The 9,862-nt window shown below is 32.1% G+C and overlaps 1 long non-coding RNA gene across 1 annotated transcript; it reads left to right on the plus strand.

Annotated features, from left to right (window-relative positions):
• Nucleotides 1-5,015: 5,015 nt before the first annotated feature.
• LOC141571324 (uncharacterized) lies at nt 5,016-9,585 on the plus strand. Its single transcript, XR_012496088.1, has 3 exons — nt 5,016-5,389; nt 6,474-6,532; nt 7,783-9,585. It is a non-coding gene; the product is annotated as an uncharacterized LOC141571324 (long non-coding RNA).
• The last annotated feature ends 277 nt before the right edge of the window (nt 9,586-9,862 follow it).

The raw sequence follows: 9,862 nt of genomic DNA on the forward strand, positions 1-9,862 counted from the left end.
ACTAATTGCAAATATTGTAGTAACGCATAAGTAGCTCCAGAATCACGAATAAATAGAAATACAGAAAGCAGCAGAAAACTAGATGCAGGGCAATACTGGAAAATAATAGTTCATGATTCAATCTTAAGGAAGGTGTACTTTGAAGTATTCTTCAACATAAACTTTAGCAGTAAACTACAAACCTCACATGGTATCCTAGTACAATTGTCTTTTGTTTTGAGGACAGGGACTAAATGAGGTGGAGCAGCATTCTACTGGTGCCTGAGTATTACTATCTGCAGTAGTAGAAATTTTAGAGTTATAGGTGGCATTCTGTCATACTGAGTGCAGGAACCTTAGTTGGAGGTACTGGAGCAGGAACTGGAGGTACTGAGATGCTCTTTAATAAATTTGTTTTGTATTTCTAATACCTAGGGCATCCTAATACTTCCTTCATTGATTCATATATTATTTAGGATTATGTTTCCAAATATTTGGAATATTTTCCTGTGATCTTTTTCTTTCTGACTTCTATTTTAATTCCATTGTTTTTCCATTGTGGTCAAAGAACATATATCATATGACTTGAATCCTTTTGAATTCATTGATTCTTGGTTTATAGCTCAAAATATATTCTATCTAGGCAAATGTTCCACGTACTCTTAAAAAGAATGTGTATTCTCTTACATTTGGCTCAAGGGTTCTATCAATGTCAATTAACTCAAGTTAGTTGGTAGTGTTCTTCAAATATTCTATATTCTTACTATTGCCTTTCTAGTTGTTTTCTCAATTATTAAGAGCATAGCATCAAAATTTTCAATTGAAATTGTAGATTTGTTTACTTTCTTTGAAATTTTGTATTTTTGATTCATGTACTTGAAGTTCTATTTTAGGTTCATAAATGTGTATGATTATGTCCTATTGATGAATCAATCTTTTGGTCACTATTGAATAGTCCTCTTTATCCTTGGTAATATGCTTTGTTTCAAAATGTACTTTGTATAGTGCTACCAATATTTTAAATGAGTATTAGCATTGTATGTCGTTTTCTATCATTTTACTTATAATCCATTTGAATCTTCATTTAAAGAGTATTTCTTATTTCTTATAGGCAACATATAGTTGTTTTGCTTTTTATCCACTCTCACAAAAATCTCACTTTAATTTAATTTACTTTTATATTTAATGTGATTACTGATATATTTCAGTTTATTTCTATTATGTTGCTACATGATTCATATATATTTGTCCCATTTGCTTTTTGTTCCCTTTTCCCCTTCTACCTCGTTTTTGATTACTTTTACGATTCCATCATATCTTATTTGTTAGCTAATTAGCTATAACTCTTTGCTTTTTACTGTTTGCTATCTGTTTTGCTGTTAATTGTTGTTGGTGTACAGTTTTTACTTATCACAATCTATTTTCAAGGAAAATTATATCATTTACCATAGTATAAGAAACTTAATATAATACGCTTCCATTTCTCCCTTTCCAATTCTTATTCTCTATTTGTCATTCATTATACGACAGGTATATATAATAAATCCACAATATGTTGTTATTGTTTTGTGTTTAAATAGTTATCTCTTAAAGAGATACAAAAAGAGAAAAAAATGGCTTTTTGTGGTTTGCAATACAAAACAAGGGGGTAAAGCTAGCCACTAATAGGTGCAAAATGTTTGACTGACCAACAATGCAGTAAATATATTAAAGAAACTCAGATAACTTATAATTATTGAAATATAGCTCAATCATTTTCTTGCTAAAATCAGAATTTTTTGCATATTAATATTTTAATAATAAATATTAATCTTTGCATTTGTTTTCAATTTTCCATAGCTTGATCTCAAATTTTACATATACATTTTATGTAAATGCTTTTATTTTGAAGTTGTCAAATGGTTCACACCTCCAGATTTAACATTCAATTTTTCCAATAGCTTTTCTACAGTTGACAAGTATGCAAACTGAAAAAAAGAATTTACCCAAATGCTCTAATTTTAATTGTCTTAATGGGTTGATTAATGTAGCTTTTTCATTCATATACTTCGATGTTTCTTGCCAGAGTCTCAACAACTCTGAAATACATCATTAACAAATCCAGATCAAGAACATAATATGAGATAAGCCACTTATTTTCAGAAAAACTGTGACAAAGATTTGTTGCCAACTTTCCAGATATACATTTCATTTTTCAAAAGGCTATATTAGAATATGAATTTTAACTCCAAAAAATGAAGTCTCAATTCAAGCTACATTTTATAGCTATGAGATCAGAAAAGCTTCAGGTTCCAAAATAAAACACCTAGACAATATAAAGCTTTATTTAATCATCTCAGTAAATTAAGGTTAAATTATTCTCTATAGTTAGAAGCCAAACCTCTATTAGGAAATGTTTAAACTATGAACTACATAAACTGCATATTATTAATATAACATAATATTTTCTAAAATAAGAAAAACTTCTTCTGTCCAAATCTACCCAATCGCATATAGCTGTTTCTATAGGCATTGCCCAATAAAGTTTCTACTTGCAAGTCTACATCTTAAGAGTCTGTTTCCTGAGCAACCCCACTAAGATAGATGTTAAACTTGGGTATTATTTGAATAAATTCATTAAAATACAAAATAGCTATAATTTATGGTTATCAGATTGGCATGGTTAAATGATTTTGTACTGAGAAATAAAAATACTATGTTACATTTGTTTAGAACTACAGTTTTATGAAATAGATTCACAATTTTAATTTACTCATTTTATCCAGGAAACAAGAATATGAGGTTGGAAAAAACAATTTATTTTATTCTTTTTTTTACAGAACAGAAACTTGTAACTTACGAGAGGTTAAAAGACTTAGTTGAGTAAAATTCCCAAATGAAGAAAATAAACTTGAATATACAAATTTTGGCTCACTGACAGAGGTAAAGCTAGTTGAATCCAAAATACACAGGTCAGGTGATGTTGCTGAACTCTTAGAAACAAGGTGTGCCCAGATACCATAAATGAGCAGCACACTTGGAGTGATAGCAATAGAAGCCTGACCCACAGAGACCTAGAGAGATAATTATGAGAACTCAAGTGTCCTTAGGGGCAAGATAGATGGGCAGCCAAAAGGGTAATGCTCATTTTATACAATCAAAAAATGTCAAGGACAGACAGTTAAGAAAGTAGGCAGCAAGCCCAATAGAAACACAATCCTTCGGCAGTTTCTGGACTTGAGCCAGGACCCACTGAATGATGAGGACACTCCACAGAAGGAACAAGCCTGGGCAGGTGTATATGATAGAGACTCGCCATTCCTTTCCCAGAAGGAGCTTTGGCCACTTACTTGGTTAAATATATACTCAGTAAAGGGAAATATACAGACACCTTGAGTGGGTGTATGCATACCTTATTTTAAGAAAACTCAGAAAGGCCATCTTAGTCTTTAATCACTAAGATTAAGTGATTAATCGTCTAAGGGAGAATCATCTAACTGCATATTTCAACTGCTTAACAGTTTCAATCGCTCCATCCAGATCTATCCAATCCCTTATAGCTGCTGGGGTACACACTCACCAGTACACTTCCTGCGTGCAAGCCTACATCTTAGAGTCTGTTTCCCAAGGAACTCCAATTAAGACAGATGTGAAACTTGGGTATTATTTGAAGAAATTCAAAAACTACAAAATAGCTATCATTTCTATTTCTCAGATTGGCAAGGTTAAAAGATCAATCTGATCTAGTATTGTTAAGGATGTGAAAACAGCCATTCAGAAACTGTTAAGGAGAGTTTAAATTGATACTGAATTTGTAGGGGACCATTTAGAAAAATATTATCTATTCAAAGTATATATACATTGATTCTAGCAATTCTTCATTTAGGAATATATACAAAAAATTACGAAAAAGGGTACAGATTTTATACGCGTAAGTTTTTCTTTTTAACATCGTTTATAACAATAGATTAGAATTCTATAGGAAAAAAATTACTGTTATATCCATATGCTTATATTATATAGCAAGGATTACACAGTTACATGATACATGTGTATATATATTTAAATGTTTATTTAAATAGCATAAACATATTAAGGAATTGGCGATATACATATATATAGTGTGATATACAGATATATATATAGATAGATGTAGATATCTAGATAGATAGATAGATATATTATGAACCCAAATGTAACAGAAGGCAACCATTTCATGCATATTATATTATCATTTATAATAAGATTTCAGGTTTATATGTTCTTCTTTACATTTAACACATTTCCTTATGTTTTAATGAAAATGAAGAATAAAATTATTTTATTAGAAAAATAAAATGATGACAAACTTTGGGTCAGCGTTTGGTTCTAAGTGGTCAATTTAAATTTTCTTATGTGGTATAATTGCCTAGCTTTGATGGAACAGATGAGAAAAAATGAGGCATATGTAAGTATATTATCCTTAGAACAATAAATTAAAATGTTGCTTCTACTCTATCTTTATCTTTATTATATAATTTTATTTCCTGATTAAGTTTTAGAAATTGCAGGTAACATAAACAATACTGAAAGGGACTCCTTTCTCTCTTTTCACCATCTTTCTCTTGTTCTAATCTTCTCCCTTTAATTTTCTCCTCTTTCTCCTTTTCCTCTTCCTCCACTTCTTCCTCTTCCTTCCCTCCCCTGCTTCCTCCTCCTCCTCCTCCTCATTATTATTATTATTATTATTATTATTATTATTATTATCTTCAATTTGGACTTCTGTGCATCATTATCAAATCAATAGCACAGTGGCTGGCACAAAGGAAAGTTGTAAGACATACAAATTGTGTGGATTATTAGCAGTAGCTTGCATTGTTTAACCTGATTGATGGGAAATAGGGTGGTCTTTTTGTCAGTGATGTTTTCATGCCCAACAATTCCCTCTGAAATAGAAGTACAATACGTGGCTTTGTGCTTTCACAATAATGTTCTCTCTTAAATCTCCCTGGCACAAACAGCGTAAGTACTTACTATAAAAGTCCCAGTCACTGCCCGAAGCAGTCCAGCAAGAAAATTTCTCATTGCATATATCTTCTGTATACGTTGCTTTCTGTGACAAACGGGAACAAAGAAGAAAGGGAATCAACGACATCAAATTATGGCAGCTATTGATAGTGTAGAATACACACACATAGCTGGGGTGATGAAGACAAAAATGCCTCAGCAGTTTTCGAAGGATTTCTACCCTCAGACAGACAAACAGAAGAACAGCAGCCCCCAGAGGTTATGAGGCCTGAGAAAAGACGGATCGCTCGAAGACAAAAGTGAAGTGACATAAGAAATCAAAGAATATTTTACCCACAGAAAGGAAATCAATGAAAATGATGAACTGCGATTCAGAAGAAATAAACTGATTACTCCTGTTTCCACAAGAAAGGAGGTGCTGTGGGTAAGTCTTCTGGACCAGCAGGAATTTGGAAGGTGACGGGAGGAAGCGTAGATGTAATCATCTAACTTTTTTTTCTAGTCCCCTCCTAAAACTATTAGATTTTGGAAACGCAATTTAAAGTCCATTTCTTTACTGCGCTGAAGTTCACTCGCATGTGATATTTTCTAATTCTCTTTTGTTTTTCCTTTATACTTCATAAATGAAATATTCCACAAGTATTAAAGACACAGTAAGACACATACAATGCGTAAGGAATAGAAATAAAAGGAACTACCAAACAAATGAAAAAGCAGAACTTTATCCGTATCTAGAAGCCTCCATGGATTTCCCTCCCTGATGGTGTTTCCTCTTTATCCTACCAAGATAATTACTACTGATTTCTGACTTAGCCACGTATTTGATTTTCGCTATATCTCTATCAACTGTAAACATACAAATAAGCAGCATGTCATTTAATTTGCTCTCTTTTTAACGTTTTTATAAATGGAATTAAACTATATATTTTTTCAACTTTCTATTCTCATTCCATTTTTTGGTTTTGAGATCTGTATATGTGTATTATACATAGACTACTGTATGATATACTGCAATTTATACAGTCAACTGACTATTGAAAGGTGGTTAGATAGCTTGCAATGCTGCTATTACAAACAAGAACACATTCCAGTGCAGGAATCCAGAGTATGTACAAATTTATTACATAATAAATTAGTTTTTGTGCAGAGATTTTTATCAATTTTGTACCCCGCTGCACTGGTACTGTATGAGAGTTTCCTTTGTTCTCCATCCTTAAAAACAAAAACAAAAACCTGGTATTTTTCTATTTCCTAATTTTTGCCAACTAAGTATTCTCTGATATGGTTTAATTTACAGTGTCCTCATTATTAATAAGGTTGAACATTACCTCATAAGCTTATTCAATATTTATATTTTCTTTTCAGTGATTTTCCTTTTCCTGATTTATGCTACTATTTTGGTATGATGTTTTCCTTTTGCTTACAGCATACTAAAATTATAAGTTGCTATAACTTTTTTTAGATTGTAACTTACTTTTTTACTCTTTTTCTGATTTCTTTGTATGCAGAGACAGTTTGAGGTCATCAAAGTTTGAGGTCATCAAACTTATCAAATGTTTTCTATATGGTATGTATCTAGTGGTTTTGCTTGAAAAGAAATTAAAAACACTTATACCATAAGATAAAAAGAATGTAATCTCTAATATTAACTTCTCAAAATTTTAGATTCTTTCCTGTCACATTAATTTGATGATTTAGTATAACATTGTAAATATAATTAATGCTACTGATTGAACACTTAAAATAGATAAAGTAGTGAATTTTGTGTTATGTACATTTTACCACAATAATACAAAAAAAAAAAAAAAAAAAATCCTATAAAGAGATTCTGTCACTGTTTGAGGATATCCAGATTTCTTCATTCTTTTTCTAAGACACTAAATAATTTTTTCCAAACAAATGACAAAGAAAATTAACATAGATTTCCGAAATAGGTAGGATTTTACCTTTTTCCTTTTTTTGGAAGCACATACTCACTTCAGTCAACATCACTAATACGGCAATTTGTGAGGAAAAAAAGTGACGGGTTAAATGAATACAAGTTTTTCCTTAAGCTTCTCATAAAACTAGTCAAGATTGGGAAAGGTCTCCCAACATCAACCTGTTTTACAAGTATCATAGCAACAAGTCCAAAGCAGGTTTTGTTCCCATTCTATGCAAGGAATACACATTTTTGACAAATTCACAGTCTATCGTTCTTGAGGGTAGGCGAACACAGTGTTGACAGGACTGTCCAGTTCAGGCAAGATACATCTCTGACTGCTTTTCCAAACCTATCTCATTTAATCTTCCTAACACCATTTTACAGATGAGGAACCTAAGGCTCAGAGGTTAAATAATTTATTCAATATCAATTTGCCAGTCTGTAATAGAACAGAAATTTGAACTCAAGCTTGTCTTACTCTAAAACCTATGCTGTTTCAATTTCTCTACTCCAGTATCTCAGAAAGTTCTGTAAAAGTGAGAAGGGTAATTGGCATTTGTTAAATGTGCCTGGTGCTTCATGAATCTCATTGAATATTCACAGCCACTCTGCTAGGAAACTGGTATTAATCAAATGAAAGAAATCAGAAAATCAAGATTCTGTCAGTTAATTGTCCAGTGTATGTATGTCAGTGCCAGGATATTATATCTTTCTTTGTCTGATGTTAAATCCTGTGCATACATTCTTTGTATTCCTGCAAAACAATTTAGCAAAATAATGTATTGAGACAGTAATTTTTCCCTTTTCACCTTTTTTTAAAATTTTTACTTGTATAGCATTTACCTCATCACAAACTCTCTTTATAGTCAAATATTTTCTTCCTTTTGGCTTAGGACGGCATTTCTTAAAGTGAGGACCCTGGAACAGCTGCATTGGCTTTACCTTGCTAGAAAAGCAAATTCTCAATCCCCACTTAAGATCTACTGAATCAGAAACTCTGGGGGGAGAGCCCAGCAGTCTGTGTTTAATCAAGCCCTCAGGTGATTCTGATACACGATAAAGCTTGCGAACCACTAATGGAGGGGAAGATTCACTGTGTGCTGCATCAATGAGGAGTTGTCTGTGAACAAATTGTCTTCTTGGCTTTTGAATTCCAGAAGCTTCAGCCCTGTTAGAATAGAAATAGTCTCAACACTAAGAAATGCGTGAAGCTCTGAGCTGCTTCTGCTAGCTGTGGAAACCCGTGACTGCCTCAGAGAAAAGTGAAGAATCCCTTTTTGGCGCATGTTTACTGTAATAGTTTAACTTAGCTTCTTAGGCTTTACCTATATCACCAAATGTAGAAGTAGAAGAGCTACTAGACGTTAGAACCAAACAAGCTTGACCAGGGGTAACTATTATCGTGAGAGATATCTCTCCAAATGAAAAGATCATGACATAGGAAGTGGGTTTGAAGATTCCTAAAGACTGGCATTCACTGAACTTGAAAATAGTGTGGGATTCGACTGGAATTAAAGTAATATAGTGTGAAAACTTTATACTTTCAAATTTGTAAAGCTTATAGATTGGTTGCTGCTTTTTGAAAGAAGGCCCCAAAACTCAGGATTAGGTAGAGAAAATGTTTTCGGTTGAAAGAACCTTGTATGTGCAGAATTAAAGAACCTAGATTATCCAATTATCACTCTCTGTAAGACAGGTTTGGGGCAAATGTTTTATATAGCAGGTAGCTGGAGTAAAGAGCACGTCTGAGGCTTCCCAATACTATAACTTTAGTAAATATCAGACTCACTGTCCATTCAATTTAATTCCCCAAGTAGTAATAATACCAACCACTGTAGTGGTAATAGCTAAAATTTTTGAGCATTTTCTGTGTCAGGCATTATTTTAAGTGCTTTAAATTTATTAACATGTTTAAACCTTACAGCTAAATTACAGAGTATTAGATGATAAATATAGTCTTTCTTATAAAAATCAGACAGAAATATTTCTGAATAATTTAAAAATACACAAGTAATATTATAAGAATAGTTGTCTCCACATTCTTGAGTCAATTATGTATTTATTTTCTCAGCTTATAACCCATATAGATTGACAACTAGGAAGTAATTAAGAATTCAAATGTGGATATGAAAATAAACTTACATATATATATATATTTAAACTGGAGAAATTAGTATTAAACGATTTTGTTTGAGTACAGCTTAAAAAGTAAGTAAAAATATTCACATTTTTGCTAAGAGACAGAACAGAGCTCTGTGGTAAAATGTGAAATATTCAGTGTTCTCAAGTATCCAGTTATCAAACATGACCTTGTCTGTAGCAAAGACCCTAACCCACTGATCCTACCTAGTTACTACAATTTATAGACATAGTCACTACGTTTTCTAAAACCAAAGGTAGAGGAAACTGGTAGGATAAATAATTTCCTTTTCTGATTTGTCCATTTCTCTATATTTAATGAATAATAATAAACATTAAATTCTTCACTTAAAGAGTCAACTTTACTTAAAAAGAATAAAAGCTCTTAACATAGAAATTATTCTGGAAAATGGAGATGTATAGCCAATGTGATTATAGATCATGTTAATGAAACAATAATTTGGAATAAACTTTCAATTTTAACTAAATTTGTTGTGATCATCAAAACTAACACTATAAAAGGAAATGTGAGAGGAAGGGATGGATGGGGTGTTTTTCACTGAGTATAGAATTTCAGTTTTGGAAGATGAAGAGAACGCTGGAGATTGGTTGCCCATCAGTGTGAATGTACTTTGCACGGCTGAACTACTGAACTGTGCACTTCAGAATGGTTAAGATGGTAAATTTCATAATGTGTATTTTACCACAATTGTTTTTAAAAGGGTGAAAAAAGTTGCCTTTTTCCTGCATTGCTAGTAAGAGCTACCTTTTCCCAACTTGTAAGAGTAACAAATAAAGCAAAAGTAAAAGAGGAGAATAGAAGTCGGAAAATTA

The sequence above is a fragment of the Rhinolophus sinicus genome, linkage group LG04 (genome assembly GCF_036562045.2).
Source record: "Rhinolophus sinicus isolate RSC01 linkage group LG04, ASM3656204v1, whole genome shotgun sequence".
In the NCBI taxonomy this organism is placed as follows: Eukaryota; Metazoa; Chordata; class Mammalia; order Chiroptera; family Rhinolophidae; genus Rhinolophus; species Rhinolophus sinicus.